Here is a 22,706-nt window from a genome sequence, read left to right as displayed (position 1 = left end):
TTGCAAAACTCAAATAGTACTTTCAGGCTTTCATTAAACCAAGACAATCAAAAAAGAAACTTAAAATAATTCTAGTAATATTGTTGAAGTAACTCCAGATAAAAGAAAACTTACAACTTAATGACAGTTACATGCAATAAGTTTGCACTTAAGGAATCACATAGTTACATGCTATGGTGTCACAGTTCAGCATTTTTTTTCTTTTTGTAAACCCAAACATGGAAAAAACAAACAAACAAACAAACAAAACCAGAAACAGAAATGAAAAGAAAAAAAAAGAAAATAACAGAAAAGAAGAAAAAAAGAAAGAAAAGAAAAAAAGGAAAAGGAAAGAAAAGAGAAGAAAAGAAAAGAAAAGAAAAGAAAAGAAAAGAAAAGAAAAGAAAAGAAAAGAAAAGAAAAGAAAAGAAAAGAAAAGAAAAGAAAAGAAAAAAAAAGAAAAGAAAAGAAAAGAAAAGAAAAAAAAAAAAAAAAAGAAAAGAAAAGAAAAGAAAAGAAAAGAAAAGAAAAGAAAAGAAAAGAAAAGAAAAGAAAAGAAAAGAAAAGAAAAGAAAAGAAAAGAAAGGAAAAAAAGAAAAGAAAAGAGAGGAAAGGAAAAAAAGAAAAGAAAAGAAAAGAAAAGAAAAGAAAAGAAAAGAAAAGAAAAGAAAAGAAAAGAAAAGAAAAGAAAAGAAAAGAAGAAAAATCAGACTGCTTACAAAAAGAGGAACTTCATTTTTGGCGGGCTTCTGTTCACTATATGATTTGGCAGAGGCAGTGATAGTTCTCAGAAGATTGATCTGAGTCTTGAGAAGGGGAGAGAACTAATGGAGAAATGCAGCAGATCATTTATTTGACTTCTCCTGTCCCTCTTTTGGACATTCAGTGCACAGACATGAATGCATACACACATGCACACTCACTATCCCTTCTCTGCAACTCAGAAGAATCTTGGTAGAATGGCAGGAAACACGCACAGAGTGGTCAGGGAAGGATATGATGTCAGCAACCACGAACAATAAAAGGTGTAAAGGTGCTTCCTTCCCTAAACTGTTCCAGAAGTGCAAAATGGGAACCAAAACTCTCCACTTCCTTCTCTGAGCACAACTGTCTGAATCTGCTTTGCTACAGCACCCCAGACAGAGTTCTTTGAACAACTCCCATCTGCGGCAATAAGGATTATCAAAACAGGAGCCTCAAAATACTTATTTTTAAAACAAGAAAAGTTGGCCAGAGAAAAGCACTAAGTGCTAGGGTTTAGTATTTTCATGGTAGCTTCACAAAATAGACAAACTTGCTATATAGATGTACCCATTCCATGTAACAGTATGTATTCTGAGTGGATTAACTAGATGAAAACTAAATAAAAATACCAAATCTTGTTATAATAATTTAAGGAAGCAAACAACAACATCACATGCTATTCCTATTCTCTTACCTAACTTCATAGAAATAAGTCACTTCAAAGACCTATCAAATCTTTCTATGCAAACCTTTCTGTTGAGTCAAAAGAATTTTGAATCAGATTATAAACAAAAATTTAATGCATTAATAATACATCAGCTGCTTGTCTGATGAAAAATTCACTGTAGAAAGGGCAACATATCTACTAAAATACACAGCAGGGGATACATAATCAGTCACTGAAATGGTATCTATTAAAGAGCCAGCAGACCAAGTCCCATGTGCAGAAAAAAAAGGAATAAAGAAACAATTGGGTATGATGCATCAAATGAAGATCACCTTGGTTCTGTCATCCTGAGCCAAATGAAGTGTTAGTTAATACAAAAAAGGGTGAAAGTAGCATTCATTTTTTGTATTATCCCACAGAAGTCAGCTGGCATTACATCCAGGATAGAAGTAGTCCTTCACGTTTAATGTGGTTTGGTTGCATAGTCATTACTGAGGACACAATTTGGCCCATTAAGTAAAATGCTCTGATAAAATTATACATGTCATCACCACAGCAATACATCAGCAAAGCAGAAATTGCACAATACACAGTATGGTAATGTGGGCAGAAGGCCATGCAGCAAATGAATCTCCACTGCCTTAAGATTTCAGACATCTGCACTCAGCACTCTGATTTAGAATTTAAGCATGATCTTATGGCCAGACAGACATATTAAAAGATACGGAAGGGAGTGTTCATTTTAATCTACTAAATTCAATTCCCAAGAGATCAAGCATTTTACTATGGGAAGTATAAGGCAAATATTTTAGCCAGAATGGTCATAACGTAACAGATTAAATACTACAGAATACTGGACACAGAGCATGTCAAACTAGAAAGGCTGTAGATAGAGGATGCATTTGTAATCTCTAAGTACCAAAGTTCATTCATTTTTTCATTTATCTAATCTGAAACAAAAAGGAACTTTGGAAAACTAACACTGTCTGCTTCTTAATTTATGGTGTGAATTTAATTTATAACAGAGAACAATTCAAGGACAGTGACATTCTGCATAAAGCCAGGACTAAAATGGCCAACAGCTTGTAAATTGCAAAGTCAATCTCTGCATTTATGTTTTCCATTTGAAGTTTTACAGAAAAGTTGAACAGTTTAATCTGAACCCACATTTCACTAATTTTGCTTAATCGATATTTTGTTTTGAAATAATCTGCTGAATTTATAAGGTTATCTTCTCTTACAGATGCTCCCCACATTTATTCCTTCATGCTTAAAACAGTGAAGAACGTACTTAAATCTTGACTTTCAACTCTTTATATCTTTGTCACTTAGACTTGTAATTTCTTTATATTTATGCCCACTTATAATATAGTCATTTTCCTATTACACTGAGAATGTAGAAATGAATTGCAGAAAATTCCTCTTCCAAGCAATTTGCTGTTCTGAAATCCATACCATTAGTTCTTATAAGGAAGAGATATGAGAATATCTGGCATATAATTTTTTTTTTAAACCTGAATTTTCTGAAAATTAGTTATAAGAATGCTTCATCTCCCTTGAACCTGACAGCTGTGGTCACTGTAGACTGTAATTCAAATATGGTAAACTTATCTCACAGAGCAACAATTCATGCAGTACAGGTAGAAGAGTTTCTGTTGCTATGGTTTTGTGAAGTTCTATGGGAGATGTTTGAGCACACCTAGCGTCACTGCCACAATGGCAGAGAAACTTTGACTACCTAACAGCAGTCCTACTTCACCACACCACAGATATTGCTTCTGAAAAGAATGCTAACCAGACTGAAAATGGATTCTGTAGGCACCTGCAAATTTCAATTGATCCACACCTACATGAAAGAAAAAGTTTACCTTCCAGATGATGTGCTGAGAGTTGTCCATCAGGCATGATGGAGAATGGGTTTTCTGAACTGCTTGTACATGTAATACCAACCATGCAGATAGAGATCCATGAAAAGCGGCCAAAGGCCTTCTAAGGGATTGTGGGATTTGCCACAGATTCCTTGCAGTGGTGCACCAAAAGAGGAAGTGAACGTCAGTAATCTAAATGAAAACTGATTGCTCACAGCCCAGTAAAAAGTGAGATGTGCCTACTATGCTTGATGAAGAAAGGAAGTCTTATCTAGTTTGCAACATTTTTTTCTAAGACAGATGAAGAACATTTAATTTGTGGAGCAAAGAATGTAGACAGTAACATGTTATAAGGAAAGCAACTAAGTGAAATGCTAAAATTCTGAAAAACACAACCAGGAAAAAAATACTTTAAAACTACATTAGCTTGTAGGTGATATTTGAGGGTCTGTTCACCACAGAGCTCAAAAAAGGGAAGTAAGTAGTTGGAAGGAAAAGTTTACAGGTTCATGATTAGCCTCATGATTTTCCTCTGGCAGCTAGACAGACATAATGGGAGTCTGACTGATAAGTATGGAATAGAATCCTTAAAGTGCTTGAGAGACTGGTGTAAGTTTATTGAATCAAACAAGCTAGTAATACAAGAGAATAAAGTATTGAAAACTGAATCACCTAATTGGTCTCCAATGGACACACTGACCAGGAAAGTAAACCTGTCTGAAAATGGAGTAGGGAAACTGGACTGATGGAATTTCATCTAGGAGCCTGAATAGTTCTGAGCTAACAGCTTGATTGGATGGCTTTACAGCTAATAGGTGTGTAATAAATATCAGGAAAGCAGTTTAACAAATTCAGCCTGTTACACAACAAGTTGGAGGAATAAGGGAAGCCCTTGAGGGGTTGCCGGGGTGAGTGGTCACCAGATTAAGATTTAGTACATTTGTGTTGAAAGCTCTCTTGGAACTACTCTGGTCTTGGTCCACATATATTTAAAGAATTTTTTCATACCAAGTTAAATATTTGTTCCTACAGTTTGGGTGCTGTCACACAGCACAAGGTGTTTTGAATAGTTCTGGCTTATTACAAGAAAATGCTAAGATCTCTAGAACAAAGTTGTTGTCTCACCTGTAAGCAGCGTCTAGCTGAGGTTATGTTCTGATTTACAGATTTTTTACTAGTATTGGTATGTGAGGAAGTCTGTGGTGAGAATCATTACACCCACAATGGCTTTTAGGAATCAAGGGAAACTTCCAGGCATTACTGGAAAAAGCATGTACAGCAATTTCAAGTCACAGTCTGAACCTTGCTGCTTGGTAATGTTGATACAGATGGCAAAAAATATTTAGATATTCCTCCTCTAAAGAAAGCAATGATTGATTTCCAGAATGGCCCTTCATTGTTAGAAAACATGTTTGAGTACTTAATAATTTCCTGAACTGCAGAATTGCAGGCAAACTTGGTACATTCAGTTTGATAAGAGAACTGGAGACAGCTGACTGAACTGATCAAGCTGATCAATGATCAGTCTAGAAGCATCAGACAGAATATATGGAGAGAACAACTGGAGTTCCGGGTAAACAAGAGGACTTATTCAGCTCTACACAGACCACCTTAATCCAATTTATTTGCAAAAAAATAAGCAGGATTCTGCTATTCCATATTTGAGCCATACAACAACTTCACCTTTGTGAGGAGAAGCAAAGATTTGGATTACAGAAAGGATTTCTTACAATTTCTCAAGTGAATATTTTCAGGAACATTTTAGAGAAAACCCAAAGCTTTCAGAAGCTTTAAAAACAGGAATTCTGTGGTATAGTTAAACAGAAAGAAGTGTAATAAGAATCAAAAATCTCTTTGAATCATTAAGTCAAGCAACTAAGTATTTGGTTCAAGGGCTATGCTGAAAATCAGTGTCATTCAAAGAGCAACACAAAAGAGAATGAAAATATGTTAAAATAAGGGATGTAAGTGCAGAAATTAATAGCAGAAAAACTGAAATATGAATAAGTTTTTTCATTAAAAGAAGACATGGTCCTGTGCCAGACAACAGATTCTTTGTCAACATTGTAGAAGAGCTGACAAAAGGAACCCACTACAACATGACCTGGGCAAGTGACTGAAATTGTGAAGCTGAAGCTTGGATATAAGAAAAATGATTATGGGTTAGTGATGCAAAATATCTTTTTGGTAAATCTGTTTAGAAGTGCCCCATTTGTATAACTTTTATTTATTTATTTTTGACTGGGAAGTGTTGCTCATAGTGTTGTCATTTTACGATTCGAGTAATTCTTTGAAGACAAGCGGAGCAAGAAGGTCTACTACTGGTAGCCATAACCTCTCTGATTTCATACACCCTGATGCTTCAATAAAGGGCAGAAAAAAACACGTTTGTTAGCTACTAATTTTTATGGCCATTTTATTTGTGATCATGAAAGAGAAGCTTAAAATTGAGAGATATTGAGGGAGAGCTCTGCTATAGAAAATACAAGGAGTAGAGCCATTAAGTGACATAAAAAACAGTTCTGCAGGTATCAGTGTCAGAAAGGAAATCTCATACTGTGAGCTGCACATTTGTACTTGATACTGCATATTAATTATAAAGACAAGCTGATTTTAGAGCTATAAGAAATGCTTGCAAACAGAATCAAGGAAATGTTTTATCTCTCTGCAGGTTTCCCAGTCCAAATGGAAGTAACTGGTAACTCTCTGAATTTGGCTAGCTATTGAAGACAAAAATGGTCTGTCTCTAATGTCCCCTAACATTACCACAGAATTTTCTTGCAAAATAGGAACAAATGCATAATTTGCACAAATAAGTAGCTCTCTCAGCTTTCTAAGGAACCCTAGGGTGCTTCACCTGGCATTCCACTTAAGACAGGAATGATCACAAACAAAGATGTCCTACTTCACTCTCTTGTATACTCAGTTCTAGAACCACACTCTTTTCCTATGAATTCCAGATCTTCGCAGAACTGTGAAGAATTAAATACCGTTCTTCTAAAACGTGAAATAGAGCAACATGGTGGAAAGCTGCTGAGTTGCTAACTGTTCATTCATTCTGTGTAAATTTAATACAAAAAAGATGAGTATAAAAACTCTGGTGCTCCTCAATCTCAAAAAACTTGCCCAGAGATAAATATGGGCAGAAATGAAGGAAAAAAAAAAAAGTAAAAAGTAAAAAAAATTAAAAAAAAAAAAAAGAAAGCAGTCAAGGGAAGGGAAATATATCAATATATATCAATATTCCCCATCACTTTGACAGCTGAACAGTCTACATTAGCGCTTCCAATTCCAATCCCGCTAAGGTATTTTTTTCTTCCAAGGACAAAAGGAGATTAAATGTATGTCAGATGCATAATAAGGCTAATGAAAAAAAAAATGAACACATCTGTATTTCACTGAGTAGGGGTGAGGAAGCACCTCTGTGAAATACACATCTTTTTCTAATGACAAAGATCATAAATTAGGACAGGTTGCTGTTTTCATATACACGAAATACAAACAATTTAAGTAGAAGCAAAAATTGCATAACATTTGGAAGCAGTTGATACAAAATATGACATCCCATACAAGTATTAGTAGTAAAGATATATATATATACAAGGTCTGCTTCAAAAGTAATGCCTCCTATTTTATGAGACTGGCTCACAACATCAGAGGTGGATGTTGGTGGTATAGCAGCAGACATTGAACCTTCTCACTGATATTCCATTACATGTTGTTGCTGTGTGACAGATGGCAGCAGAGGGGCAGTCTGACAGTATGGCGTCTGACATGGAAGTGCGTATGAAGGAAAGGTGCATCAGTGAAGTCCTCCATGTGGAAAAAATTGCACCCACCAACATTCGTTGATGCTTGCAAAAGCATCAGTGTTTATGGAAGCCAAACAGGGGACATGAACAATGTGAGGTTGTAGCTGGCGAAATATTGTGAAACAGTGGGTCACCTCCACTGGTGGAGACAAATGGCATACAGGCTCTTGTTCATAATTGGTGAAATGAGCGGCTCATAGTGGTGACTGTGTTGAAAAAGAGTGTTCTGTAGCTAAGAATGTGCTCTATCAAGTAGTGTTACTGTGCTATTTGTAGCTTTTGCAATTTCCATGAAAAGTAATAGGAGGCATTACATTCAGAGTGACATACGTAAAATGTGCTTAATTTACTGAGGAAAATACAGTACAATTTGCTTGACAGTCTGTTATAGCTTGAATGAACATTTTTTTTTCTGAACAGATCATTGCCAACATTGCTTCTATTATAATTGTCCTATAAGCATGCTGAAAGAACACAAAACAAAACATGATCAATACAAAGACACATTAGCTAAATCTTCTTGTGGCCTTGAATGTACATTATGTTTTCCCAGAAATGACACTTAGAAAGCTACAGAAAAATTATCATGAAGTAAAGCACGAAGAATTGAATCTAAGGTTGGGATGCTGACATAACTGATATCTGCTCCTTCTTCTGCCAAAAATATTTCCTGTCACCTCCACTTGGGACTCGGTTTTTCTGCTGTAAACTTGGGGATAAAAAATCCTCAGGATTTTTGCTTGCAAAGGTTCTGAGAAGTAAGATGAAGATATACTTAACAACAATGAAATACTGAGTGCTTTTAGTAAATATGCTATAGTTCTTTTCTGGCATAGTCAGTGAATAAATAAAACAGACAAAGAGAAAATTTGGTAGACTTTAAAATTATGAAAGTAAAGGGCAAGATTTTGACCATAAAAATATTAATATCCCCATTTAAAAGCACTGATTTCAGAACATTCTATTATCCTATATATCTAAAATATTTATACATACATTTTTTCTAGCACTATAGCTCTTCTTGAAATAAAGATATTTGACAGTTCTGTCATAAAGTACAACATGGTACACAGCAGATTCATCAGTTTTTCGTCTCTTACCCTCCTTCTTTTACAGCATCCTAATCAACCTAATTAAAGCTTAGTTCATTTGAAACCTCAGATGACAATTTGTTTAACTCTATCCCACTGTGGTCTTTTTATAAAGAGAATTAAATTTGATCTTCTGACAGCAATTATTAAATGATCCCAACTGGCCCCAATTAAGACACATGGCTCACAGGCCTCAAAATCCAATAAAGTGCCAAGCCCTCTCTTTCACTTGTACATCTTCCTTTACCTTGCTTTATTTTCTGAAAGCCAATTAAGCTCATCTTATCAAGTGAAACTGAATGCCATTCTGTAAGCTAATTCAAGACACAATGCATCAATTTATTTTTACAGACATACTGAAGAAAGGACAACATGCTCAAAGTAATCTTTTTTGAAACTCGTCCCTGATTCAGTTCACCTAGCTTCTAAGGGAAGAGATCTGCTTTAATGTCTTTCACTGTGCTGCACATGACCTATATATGCTTACTTCTAAAACACGGCCTACAATGAGCAGTGATTAGAGAAACACATAAAAAATCCTTACTATGAGTTTTACATTGCTTACAATTCTCCTTACAGTAATAAGTCTCGTCTGCAAGAGTTTCCATGTGATGATCATCTCCTTATTTCAGAAGCCTTGAAGAAATGTGACACGTGTAACTTCTGAGGTTAAGCTTTTTTTACCTTTAATTTCTGCTCTAATTTTTTCACGCTTGTTCAGTAGTATGCTGTGAAAAATCATTCCCATGATTTTACATAAAGGCAGGTAGCCCCAGGTTTTGGAACTCACTGATTGTGTGGTACTCCAGGGAAATAGCTGAATTAAAACCAGCCTCCTGAGACCAAAGTAGCTTCCATACACATCTGGCTCTTCTTATTCTAAACTCTAACACCTGCCTGGAAATTTAACCCCTATCTTTTCTCTGAAGAACAAATGGGACAAATTTATCTACCGCCATTTGGTTTAGGTCAAAGCTGAGCTTTATGATGTTCTGCTAAATTAATTGCAATGTAATTTTTGACAATATTTGACACAGTTTCCGAAAAGATGATGCTCCATCCATTTCATGACCAGGCTGCTTTCTCTGATTTAAAATATCATACATCTTGTATTTCTGCACATTCACCCTAAGAACGGCTTTGAGTAATAACTTATTAAAACACAGCACACATTTTCTATCTCAGTATTTTCATGAACTGCCTTACAAAAAAGATAATTAGAACAGCTATCATCAAGGAATAAGTAAAAGGTAAAACAACAACAACAACAACAACAACAAAAACATTCAAAAGCAATACCACTTCCAAAGTTTTCTATATTTCTATAATTTACACAGTGAACAAATGCAATCACAATATGCCTTAAACACAAATTTCAATACAATATTTCCTTTACTGGCAGGAAAATATGTAACTTTATAGGTAGACATATTTACTGTCCAGCTTGGAAACATGCTCTTCTCTGTACAGATTTTAAAAACCACTGAACCACTCTTCAAAAAATAAAATAAATTTCTTTCAAGTAACTGCAAATGCTACCTTTATGACATTTAAAAAATATTGACTCTGAAAGGCAGCCAGTAGGTTTACTCCCACAATACTATTTGGCCCCAGCAAATTTGAACTGCAACAAGCAATAACAGCTGACATAGGATTTCTGATGTAGCTCATTGAGATTTCAGAACGTTAAAAACAATTTGACTATACTGTGTCACAAACGGTATCTCACTGTGTTCTAATAATCTCAGATAAGATGTTAATTTTAGATTATTCTTTTGCTAAAAACAGCAAACCCTGAAACAGATTTAGTGCAAAGAACTGGGGAAAAACAAAACAAAACAAAAAAAAAACTGAGTGGAAAAAAATCTGTACAGAAATCAGATCAACCCAAATCCTGCCATTACTCAGCACTCCAGTGACGTGCAGATGTTTTTAGTGGTTTAAAGAGCCAGCGGGGGCTGGAAACTAAGTACTCAACTCCAACATGATTGCAATTGAACCTCATCAAAGTAAGAGCTCATAATTTGTCACAGAAAACAGCCAATTAACATATGTTAGAAAAAAGCTCCCATAAAGATAATATATGATTAAAGATCCAATGCAGCTGTCACAAATAAAAATTTTGCATTTTAAAAAGAAATATCAGTTGGGGTTTCTGAATTTTTGTTTACACTGATAATGGATACCATATTAAAAGAAAAAAAAAAAAAAAAAAAAGAAGTACAGAAAAAACACAAACCTAAATATAGTATTTCTTCCAGGTTTGGAGTTACAACTTGGGGGGATCTGGATACTAAAGCACTATTTTCTGTTATGACTGTTCTGCTGTAAATAGTTAAGGCCCTTGCCAAAACACAACAGTTATTTTGTTTTAGTGCTATTTTAGGAGACAGAACTTCTTTGTGAGTGAGGTGGACTTCATTGATGCACTTTGTTTTCAAGACATTCCTCTGAAAACACAGTATGTCCTTATTGCTACAAAAAATACAGCACTGTAAAACTGTGTAGGATAGCCCCAGGGCCAGCACTACGATCCTAGCTATTCAAGTACACAGTCACAAGTAAATCTGCACTGCAGCCAGTTCCATTATTTCAGATTTATACTGGTGAATGAGATTTGAATGTAGTCTGCAAACATCCTTTCAATAAATATGTAGATTAAAAAATATTTTTCACATATAAATGCATGGAAAGCGAAGCTTGTTTCTTCACTTATACAGAACCCTGACTGTGATACTGACTGCTGCCTACTCTGCACAATAATCTTTATTCCTTGTCTTTTGCAGAGCAATATTTTAAATTCTGAAAGTCTGAATAATTAATCTGCTATTTAAAAAAAAGAAAAAAGATCTATTTTTCATGCTATCATTTAGGTTACTATGTGGTAGTCAGTGATGTCTAAAATTATTTGAATAGCTCTACATTTGTACGTGTGCATGTCTGAGTGTGTGTTCTTCTCTTGACATCATGTTGTAAAAGGAAGTGCTTCCTCTGTTCTGTTTGAAAGAAACCCAAGAAAAACAAAGTTTTGATGTCCAGTGGTACGACTGGACATCAGTCAACATACTTCTAATATTGTTTTAACTCCTACTGAGTCAAATCTAAGTGTTTTCTTGTTGGATAAAAGGAAGAATAAATTGCAATCAGTGCTAACAAGGAATAATATGGAGACTGAATCTTCTGTATGTAGAGTGTGCTGTTTTTTCTCCTCTTAAAATTCCTGTAACAATTCAGGAAAACTATTTTCATTAAACCAAAGGCTAAGACCAGAAGCACTCCACATTTCTGATTCACTTGAAAGGTGAAAAATATCCAGATATTGTGTAACGTTCCTCACTACATTACCTTAAGATAAAAAATATTAATCAAGAATCACTGTACTGTTTTAACAAAACACTGTGAATAATGTTAAGGTTATGCTGCCTTTTTTTTTTTTTTTTTTTGTTTTTTTTTCCTCTCAAGAGTGTGTTCATTGATTCCCAAGCAATCACTAAAAGTTTTGATTAAGATCTCAGAAATGGCTTGAAAATCCCAAGGCTTTTCTTCTATTGAAAGTTCCCATGTCTTTGACTATCCCCTACTAATGACAGTAAACTATGCAGCCTCAAGCAAAGAGATTAATTTCCATTTTGCAATGAATAGACAAAAAGAGTGGACAAAATCCATTTGAATATCAGTTATCGTCTTCGGCTTAAGAATACACCATTGGCACGACGGACCAAAGATGGAATTAATAAAATTAAAGGAAGAAAAGCAATAATTGTTCATAAATGATAGAATAACAAGAGCTAGGCAAAAGCTGCATTTTTTTTTAATGCTTTCATTTTTAGAACAAGATTATATGTTATGGAGAAATCAGCTTCAAAAGTTAGTATTTGTTCTTCGATATAAATCTGATTTGCAAAACTGATGCGAAAGGTAACACACAGAGTAGTAGAAAAAGAATTACACGATAAAGAAAAAAATGTATCAGTGATTTCCAATTCTGTAAATCTAAACTTCCTCTTCACAGGTAAAAATCAGATAATTCTAGAAGTTGATCAGTATAAATAGTAGCTATGAGTCAAAGTTAATAGTTAATACTGTTTATCGCTGGCATGATACTTGTAGGTATGCCATCTCAGATATTTAATATATATATATTTTAAAAATTGAGTTTAAGAATTATTTATGATGAAATACTTGTAAAATATTTATTCTCATATTTAGCAGGTTTTGCTGCAGGATATTTAGGGGAAACCACACAAGTCAGTAACAATTTCTTCTAAGACAAATTACTGAACTCAAAATTGTAAGACTTGTTTTCTTTTATATTTGTTTGCTTGCTTGTTTGTTCTTGTTTCTCTTCTAGTGTTTTTTTTTTTTAAAGAAAGCCTGGAAAGAAAGAAAGAAAGAAAGAAAGAAAGAAAGAAAGAAAGAAAGAAAGAAAGAAGAAGAAAAGAAAGAAAGAAAGAAAGAAAGAAAGAAAGAAAGAAAGAAAGAAAAAGAAAAGAAAAGAAAAGAAAAGAAAAGAAAAGAAAAGAAAAGAAAAGAAAGAAAAAGAAAAGAAAAGAAGAAAAGAAAAGAAAAGAAAGAAAAGAAAGAAGAGGGTCTGTGCCGCCCTTTTAATACACAATGTGCAGACCTGTTCACTAGCTATAGATCAGCAGTGGGGACTGAAAGCTCTGTTCTAGAGTTTGCATGGAACGACCACAGGACTTGCATATACATAAGTATAATAGAGGAAACTTGGTATAGCATCTACAATTTTGTCTGTTAAAAATTCTGAAGTTACTGAAACTTAGAGGGATACTTTAAAGCCATTTTATCATCCTCGCATTTCCCATACCAACTCACGGATTTACTTTTCAACACTGGCAGGCCTGAAACAGAGAACAATCTGATTTATAGCTCATGTTGAGAGAGCTTGCTGCTCAGTTGTCATTTTTTTTTCTTGGCTCCAGTAGATGGAAGCAAATCTCTTGCTGTGTTTAACGTTTAGTGTGGCTTAGGGCTTGCTTTTTTAGGCCAAAATCTTTATTTTTATATTTATTTTGTTGTCTGTTGATCTGTTGTTACTAAGATTCCCAGATAATTTGTTCCTGTTCCCAGAGGCAGCTTCTTCAGATGAGCACATGCGTAGTAAGTCTGTAACTCCTGCTGAAACTTCTTGCAAACGTCTTGATAAATAGAGCCTGTTGCAAATCCACATGAGCTTGTTCTGGAAATGTCACTGCTGATTGTTTCTGCAGAAATAGCCATGACAAGACACATGCAGAAACTGTGTTCTGATTCAGGTGTGTACAGACTGCTATTTGACAGTCTTCCACAGATGAAAAATTACATGAGATCCTACATTCTTCCCTCCTACTTTAGATATCTAAAGTCTGTGCATCACTCATTTCCCTTAATCAGTGAAGAAATACGATGATCATAGACAACTGGCATCATAACCAGAGTAGGTGTGATTAGAAGGATTTCAAGTGCAGGCCTCTCAGGACCACTGGCCATTCTGCTTAAGCTGGCTTACCTGATAAAAGGAGATGAGAAACAAGAGTAGTGGAGTTCAACGCTACCTAGGGCAGACCAAAAAGGGCTGTCAGAAATGGAGCAGGCTTTGTATCTGCCACAGACAACAGCACATTCTGTATCAAGACAGGTCGCACATAAGAGACAAGTAATATTTGCCCCTATTTTCTCAGCCTGGTAAATCAGTGTCATGCTCTTGTGCCCTAAGGAAGGTGGAGATTATGATGTTCATGCTTTTAAAGACCTGTCACCCTCAAATTCAATGACAGGACTGTCATTATCTGCTCTTTTTAACCTGTGTGACATATGGTCCCCCTTTGGTTAATGAACAAGACACTTTCCTGAGTCCACATCAGAAGTTCTAGCCTACTGTGCGTGGATCTGTTGTTCTCACAAGCGAATCAGTGTCAAGCCTGGTCCAGATTTCATGTAAATGTGTGCTCTTTAAGGATAGGTGAGAGTCTTTACTCAATACGAAGTTGTCTAAAGTACGAAGGTATGAGTCTAACATATTTAACAATATTAACTCTACCTAAATGCAAAGATCACCACTTTGAAACGGCTTAGAAAGCTTTGAAGGCTAACAAAAAAGAGAGCATTCCAAGTTAACTGCAAAAGAATTTTTGATACGACTAGAGGAAAATTAAAGATGTCATGATAAAATGAATTATGAAAATTATGCACTAAATGTCCTGGACAAAATTCAATCTCTAATTGGATATTATCTATTTATTACTATTGATTACTAATAACCAAGCACTACTACTAATTATCTATTATTATTATTATTGATTCATTATTATTCTGATTATTGAGATTATTATTATATTATTATTATTATTATATTTTATCCTAACAATAAAATTATAAATGCCACAAGTAAGAACTAGCGCAATTTTGTCTTTTTGTTATAGACATAATTTGGTAATGTTTTCTCGCTGTGATACGCATGTTACTTATTTATTTTATGGCTCTGCTTTCAGATTTTCAGGGGTACATCTGACCAGATGTAGGTTGCTTGTAGTTTTGCCTTCTAATGAGCTGCAGTGAAGGCTCCTTTGCTACTTAATCACAAAGAAAGTATTTTACATTATAGGACCATTGTTCAGCCTGGAAATGGAGTAGAAAAAGTTTTTTACTTTCTTACGCTTCCTTTTCTGGAAAAAATACAAGAAGAAAATGCTAACAAGAACCAGATCCCTCTTTCAACATGGAGCCATACAAAGTTGTGGATAAAATCAGCATATGACAATTCTACAATTGATAAAATACATTGAAAAGTTAAGGTTATTCTACATTCTTTTCTTTCTTATTCATGGCACAGTTGATTGTATACATGCATACTATTATTGGAACAATAGCATTGTGTGATTACATGGTGGACATTAAATACCGATATGGAAAGTGAAAACAATGAAAACCGATAAACGGACAGATATACTAGGTTGCTATGAAAATAATTCCTCCGTATTGATGGTTTCCCGAGAGCAGAGCTGCAGCACAGAAAGATTTAACAATAAGGAAGAGCATGATGTGAGTATGATTTCGCATTCTCACTACGATTATGACATTTCTTTTGGTGTTCAAACACAGTCACCACACTTAGCTGTGGATTTCACTCAGCTATTATGAACAATATGTTCCTGCCCAATGCCGCTGCTATGACAGTCTGTGCCAGCTGGACCACTGTTCACATGGTGTGATGGCTGCTTCGAACAATACAACCACCACTCGCCTTCAGATTGCAGCGCTGACATCTTCCATTGTCCTTCACTAAATGTTCAACAACAGTGCAGAATAAAGTGTGTGCATTTTTTTTATGCTCCGAAGCAGAGAAAATCTCAATGCTTACTACGTCTTCTGCTTAACATGGTAGTCGGGGTTCCATTTCGACAGCACTATAGTGGATACCTTCAGGAGGTTCAACCTCTATGCTGCCCACATTTGCCTCTGGATATTGGCATTACCTTTGGGAAATGGCCTTTGTCTTGAAATTCTTTGAATGCATGTCTGATATAAAAGCATAGGTGTTAAATAGGGAACAAGCAAACAGAATACAGAACAGCTATCATTTCAATTAAAGTCAGCTTCTATCATCAAGTAGCAGAAACATATTTTCATATATAAGAATGTTACAGGCAATAGTGGGGCTTCAATGCTTTAGTTTGCAATAAAATGGAGTAATATAGGTTAAACTGGTGGGCACAATTCAGTCACAAACTCAATCCCAGATGTAAATCATCAACAGTATCACACAGAGTGGGTGGAGACTCCTTGTTTAATACAGTTTTTTTGTTTATTATTTATTTTGATTTTTTTTTTTTCTAAAATTATAAGATCCAGAGGTGCGGGGACTGGAAACAAGTCTTGTAAATTCTGAAATCATATAGGAGTGAAGATATGATTATTTTAAAAAAATGATACCTTCCTAAAATTAATTTTAATGATGAAAATAATATCTTTCATGAAAAATGGTTACATTTTCAACCAGAACTTTGTGGGAATTTACTTAACTATTTTTTTCTGCAGCATCTATTAATCTAAGATTTTTTAGGTAGGTTTAGGACAATGGTTACATTTTAATGGCAAAAATTTTTAACTGTATTTCTTTAACAAATCCATATAGCACAGTTTCCAAGCCACCCGGTAATGCCAAATCAACGGTTTTTTAGGAAATGGATCTTAATAGCAACATTCAGTTGCAGCAAGAGGGGGCTTGATTGCAAGACAGTACAGGGATCATTGAGATTTACCAAGAAAAAATATATATTTTACTAGAATTCAGATTCCATTTTCTGAGAATGCAAGAGCAATATGATATGGGAGATCCTCATAATGAGAAACAAGATTGGTATATCATTAGTATACTAATATATTAGAAATAGGAGGTGTTTAACGACAAGTTAGAAAAAACCCACTTGAAGGGCACAGCCTGACTCTGAATACCAGCGTGGAATAAACTTCAAAAAAGAAAAAACAGAAGAACCAAGATTCACAGAGATTCTCAGACAAAACAACCGACAGTAAGACATGATATTATAGGCTAGCAAGACAGGACACATATTTACTTCTCAAACTATCAGGCCGCACAGTTCGGGAATCTGAGTACCAGCAGAGGATAGGAGGATTTTCTGCCTGGTATGAAAATTATAGCAGCGCAATTTAAAAGGGAAAAATCTAACCGCACTTGATCTACAAATCTATACCAGGATGAGAATCATAATTATTCATGCTTGTACAGTCTTGTTGAGTTGGAGGAGACAATACAATGACTAAAGTATTATATTGCAGACTAAGGCTAACGGAAAACACTTTACCATTTTTCCGTTCAAGAAATTTTGAAACGAGACTTTCAATTGTGAATGGATTCAGAAACGTAAGAGCAACGAATCCAGTCACTGTACGATATAGCTATATCTATAATATGCTATTAGTATAGTAGAGTGAAGGCACTTCTAAATGTTATTTGTTAAGACTTATATCTGCAAGTATTTTGCCATGTACTAGATACAATATGTTTCTTGTGTAGAGATTTTATTCTCTTGGCCAGTGAACGGGGAGAGTGATTTAGGCATCTGTCTATATGTTTATAGGTTAAAAAATTTTGTATTTCTAAAACTAGAAATTTATTGATTTTTGTTTCCCATTTCCAAAATGTTTAAAACTAAATTTATTCTAGGTATGAATAGGCTTCTTACTTGAAGTGAGGCAAACTTCATGCGTATGTGACATTTCTGCTGCTATTCTCACTGTTCTGATTGTAATTTCAAAAGCATAAAATGGTTAGTGTTTAGTTACCACATAGAGGAAATAAATCAGATGTTGAGGTACAGTTCAGTAGTCATATCTGTAAAGAAGAGTTCAATCAAAAAATTGTGTGAAATAACTAGTTTATATTCTTACTAGAATTGGGCTCTAACATTAAAGAGCAAAACTCATTATTTGATTCTCTCAATTAATATTGGAATTAAAGTTTTAAATAGAGAGAGAATTTTAGCCATAGTAACTGAACAGTGTCTTAAAAATTATTGAACCTAGCAATGCTTTAGCCTAAAGTTCAGGCCAAAGACAATTCTTTGCAATATGACTATATATGTAAAGAACAACACTGAACATGAAAAGACATCATAATCTCCCTCTGTGTTTAAATCTGAATACAAAAAATCACGAGAAACCATGCGAGCTTTGGAGTGAGGTAAAGTTTACTGATTGAATTGAAGTGTAATATAGAATGTACCCAAAATACCTAAGTTAATTCTGGATCAGACACATCGGTCAAAACAAAAACTTCACTCGGGAAGAGAAATTGAGATTATCCGAGAGTAATTTGAAGAAAAAGATGGCCAGCGTATGCTACTGATTTAGTTTCTACTGAGCAACATTAAAATAAAAAACTCAGCCTTCAAATTCTAAATGGAATGTGTTCTACTGAATTCACCTCTCTTGCTGATTCAGATTAAAATGACTTTCAAACGCATTAATTAAAAAATAAAAATAAAAATAGTAGTCCAAGATAAAAATGGTACTGTGGCACAAGCTTGAGTTTCTCAAACTGTTTAGAACAGTTCCAAGGGCAAACCCGCTGTTTCCAAGGCTGAATCTCAACCTATTTTGTCAATATGGCAATGATGACTTGCTTATGCTTGCTGTGTTTATAAATATGAACTAGATATATTATTAAATATGAACTAAATATGAACAAGGTGTTATTAAATATGAACTTATTGACTATAGTAAAAAAAAAATAATTGTACATTTTCTAAAGTACAGTCTCAAGAATCATTTATATAAAATAATTTATAATTAAATTTAATTAGTTTATATATTCATTTTGATGTTAAACTTCAGAGAGTAACATGAAGATATTTTTTACTTACTTTCAAGGAATTTTTTCCCTAATTTTGGCCATATTTCAACTTATATGCAGGAATTTATCAATTCTGATAAATGGTAATGTAAAATAAAAGTCATGTAGATACTGACGGACTGAAAGTTAGGTGTGAGCAGCGTATAACTAGGGCTTATTTTCATTAACAAAAGGACACTATGAAAAATACGATACAACACACTTGATACACTAAGATTACTATTATTACACATATAATACATACTGATTTTTTTTTTTTTTTTTAATAACCATGATGCATTTAATCCTTTGCCAGGATGAATATTAAAATAAACTGTGACACTGTTTTTGACCAACTACAAAGACTTTTACTTTTTCCTGCAGAAAACGGGCCCAATGTCGTGGCTGTGGGGTTTATATCTAAGTGGTAGTCTTATAGGTCATGTGCATTCTGAAACCAAGAAATGCAAAAGGTTAATATGCACAATGCATAGAAACAGTGTCCAGTCTCAGTAATGTTATACACCTTTAACTTCTTTTAATTCTTTTCCGTTCAGACAACAGTGATCACTAACAATAAGTAATCTGGCTCTACATTCTTTTTCTGCCAGCTAGACAATAATGAAAGAAATCCTAGATAGTTCTTTTAAGAATGACAGTGTATTCCCTGTAACTGAAGATTTGGATAATGCTGTGGTATAACATTTTGTCCTCTTACCCTTCAATAAATCTAAGCTGATTTTCAAAGATCTATGCTGTAGAACAGTCCTTCAGAAAATCAATTATACAACTTCAGTTAACTTTCTGTTACACTGCGCATGAGTGATTAAATCTGAAATTATAAATCAGCTTCCCTCAATTGGATTATAGCTTCTTGTGTCCTCATACATGTACCTTGTTTCCCTTTTGCCATCCATAAAAGTTAAATGCCTTAGATGCTTGAAATTGAATGGAACAGGAAAACCCTTTAAGTGTGTAATGATTTCTCAACTTTGTATACAATTTTGAGAAAAACTGATAAAGCTTCCATTAGAATTTGACAAAGTCAGTATTCAAGAAATAGAGAAGAGCTCAGATTTGGTCAGCCATCTCACTTACCTAGTGTCTGGTCTCAGTACCTGAATCAATCTGGTAATGCCCTTGGCATCTCTCTTATGCCTTGTCTTTTTGCAGTAGAGTACCTCCTTTAGTGACTGAGCGAGGTTCATCATTTTAGCTCTTGTCAATAGTCCAAAAAAATAAGCTCCCCTTCTCCAGACCTATTCATTCATGTGTAATATTTCAGCTTTAGATTACAAAACAACACTACATGAACCGTCAAAGTTAGTGATAGAAAAAGACTTCAGAAGTTACCTTGACTTATTCACCCCATCAATCCTCAGTGTACTACATAAAGAACTGAGATAGATCAAATGAGAAACAGGGAATTGAAGGTCCTGAACAGCAGCTTGTTTAAATACATTTATTCAAGAAGAGAAGAAGGATGGAAAAGAAAATATGTGTTCCTCTGCTTACGGAAAACTTTTTTTTTCCTTCTTTTCCAAATATACTAGACAGATTGTTGAAGAACTGTTTATCCTTACACACTGATTACCTGTGCAAATGCCAAGCTAAGGGTCAGTCTAGGTTATCAGCCATGTCTAGCACTGTAAGTGCTAGACGAGCAAGCTAAGCTGTCTTCATTCTCCGTTCTGTACTGCAAAACAACTAGTTTCTAATTTCAGGCCTAGAAACACAGGTGAATAACATTTTCCCTCAATTTAGATGGAAAAGTTGCATTGCCGTATAAATTCAGACATATGTAGGGCATAAATCCCTCAGGAATACTGTCCTAAGCATTCAATCAAGAGGGAAAATCGTATAAAATAATGTCATTCTTTAGTGGTAATTTTAAGTCAGCTCACTGTGAGCAGATTTCTAGTATGTATTTGCAAACAGCATTGAAGCATGTTATCTATTATTCAGTGTAGCAATCCTATGGTTTTGATTTATCACAGGAAAAAGTCTGAAACACAATAATGCATTATTTAGTAATGCTTTGTAAAATGTGCAACATGTCTGTACCTGTAGCTGATCAATATCTTTACTGTTCCAGGTATTGCACCAGCAATAGCACTACACAAGTCGCATGTTATATTAGATATTTAATGTCTAAACGGTAACAGATCTATTTCTGTACTTGGAATAAAAATAGATTAACACATCTCTTTTACAGTTTTGTATCTAGGGAGAGTAAATCATAAAGCAAAACAACAGACAGCATTCCATAATGCCACAATCATATTTACTCATAGGAATCTGTGCTATTAAAAAAACCAAACATTACATTCTGCAGGAATTCTGGTTCAAGACCTCATGATTAAGGCTAAATTACTCTAAAGACTAATTAGTAATGATGATTTGGAAATTCAACATCTGACAAAGTGCAATACTTTCAGATTACTGTAAGAATTATTAGGCCAAAAACATTCCTTAGAATTCTCACTGGCTATAACACAATAGAAAGCTACAAAAAAATATACAGAAAATGAAAGTAGAAAAATCATCCCTTTAGCTGACTTTAAAGAATCCAGAGGTTGCACTGAAGATAAATTTTGAAAGATCTACATAAAATCAAATGAGCACTCAGACATGCATGTCAACTTCCACCTTTTCTCTGGAAATAACTCATTTGTAAAGCTTGATTAAAAAACAAACAAACAAAGAGGAAAAACACACAAAGAAAATAAATGAATAAAGCACTCCAAATTTTATTTTCTCTTTTCTTAAGAATAGCTATCAGTTTGTAATAATATATACTTTATATTGTTATAGAAAATGTTTTGAATTCTGATCATGTAATCAAACTGTTAAAGTAACTTCTATCCACTGAATACTTTGAAATTCAAAGCATCTTGTACAGTTTATAAGCACATCGTATAATCATTTGAAAGCTGAAAAAGTTGTGTTTTATGTGATGAAAGTAATTGTGACACTGGTGCAACTTCCAAAAATAGTAAACATGAACAAATGTGTAAGTCTCTGCAGTATTATGGCTTCTAGCCCCAAACCCACAAGCATGAACATATATGCCTAATTTGAAACACTTGAGTAGTTCACTGAAGACTGAAGAACTGTTCCTATACCTAAAATTAAGTAAACGTGTAGTGGTTAATCTGAAATCATTGAGTACATCAGAAAAAAAGCCTTTCACATTGCACAAAATACTTTATTACTGGCCACAAACGTAGGATCTGTCTGACCTCATTGAAGCCATCACCTTTTGGCATCTAGTCTAAGTTTCTCTAAACACAGACTTTCTTCATTACCTTATAAATATAGCCATAGCCATCTCACCAAAATTACAGCGATTATAATAGATGTAGCAAGACAAAGAAGAAGTTTGCTTTCCATCTGTAGCTAGAGCTGAATCCTAGTACATCAGACTGCATAGTAAAGAGAAGAAAGGAATAATTCCTTTTAAGGAAAAGGAGTAAATACTGCATACTTTTTTTGTTGTTGTTGTTTGGTTATTAAATTCATAAATGGCCCACATTTCCAATTTAGTTAGCAACTGTACTGACACATCTTGTATTAACAATGAAAAACTTGTACCCTTATTATGCAACACTGAACTCATCATTACAAAGTCACTATCAATAATGTACATTCTGATTTTTTTTTAATTCTTCCCACACTAAATCACTAACATGCTGAGGTTACTCTTCAAATAAAGAAATAAAGAGTTTAATTTAGAGCTCTAACATGAATTATTGAGAGTGATCATAGTAAATATGGTTCTAATAGAAATGAAAATAAATAGCCTTTTTTTTTTTTTTTTTTTTTTTTTTGTAATAAAGATATGTGGTTCAAGACAGATTTCCTGGGGGAGTTCCTTTACTGAAGGCCTATCACAGCAAAGGACATAACTTGCCAACCTAAGTTGTGATGCTGAGATTCCTAAAATGTGCTATGGGGGTGGTGATATCTGTCAAGATGATATTTGTGGAGGAGTTCTTGAAAATAGCCAAGATCTAAACCATCAAGAATTTCAAAACTAAGAGTGCAAACTTTAGAATCAAACTACTGCTTCACAGCAGACAAAGCAGATGAGCTGAGGTACAAGAGGATGATTGTATTTGCTGCTGCGGTTTAAGATGGCAGCAGCTCAGCGCCACACATTCGTTTGTTCATTCCCCCCTCCCACTTGGG

The 22,706-nt window shown here is 34.4% G+C and overlaps 1 protein-coding gene across 9 annotated transcripts in view; it reads right to left on the bottom strand.

Annotated features, from left to right (window-relative positions):
* The window catches only part of MEF2C (myocyte enhancer factor 2C), a 137,310-nt gene that overhangs the window by 79,053 nt on the left and 35,551 nt on the right, over positions 1–22,706 (bottom strand). The window contains exon 1 of one of the 9 annotated variants that reach the window (XM_015849724.2): positions 699–884. The exons of the other annotated variants lie outside the window; for them this stretch is intronic. The gene's annotated coding sequence lies outside the window, so the exon portion shown is untranslated. Of the gene's footprint in view, positions 1–698; positions 885–22,706 lie in introns of those variants that run through there. 9 annotated transcript variants of the gene reach the window in all.

Source organism: Coturnix japonica, chromosome Z (genome assembly GCF_001577835.2).
Source record: "Coturnix japonica isolate 7356 chromosome Z, Coturnix japonica 2.1, whole genome shotgun sequence".
Lineage (NCBI taxonomy): Eukaryota > Metazoa > Chordata > Aves > Galliformes > Phasianidae > Coturnix > Coturnix japonica.
This window is presented reverse-complemented; position numbering and strand designations above follow the sequence as displayed.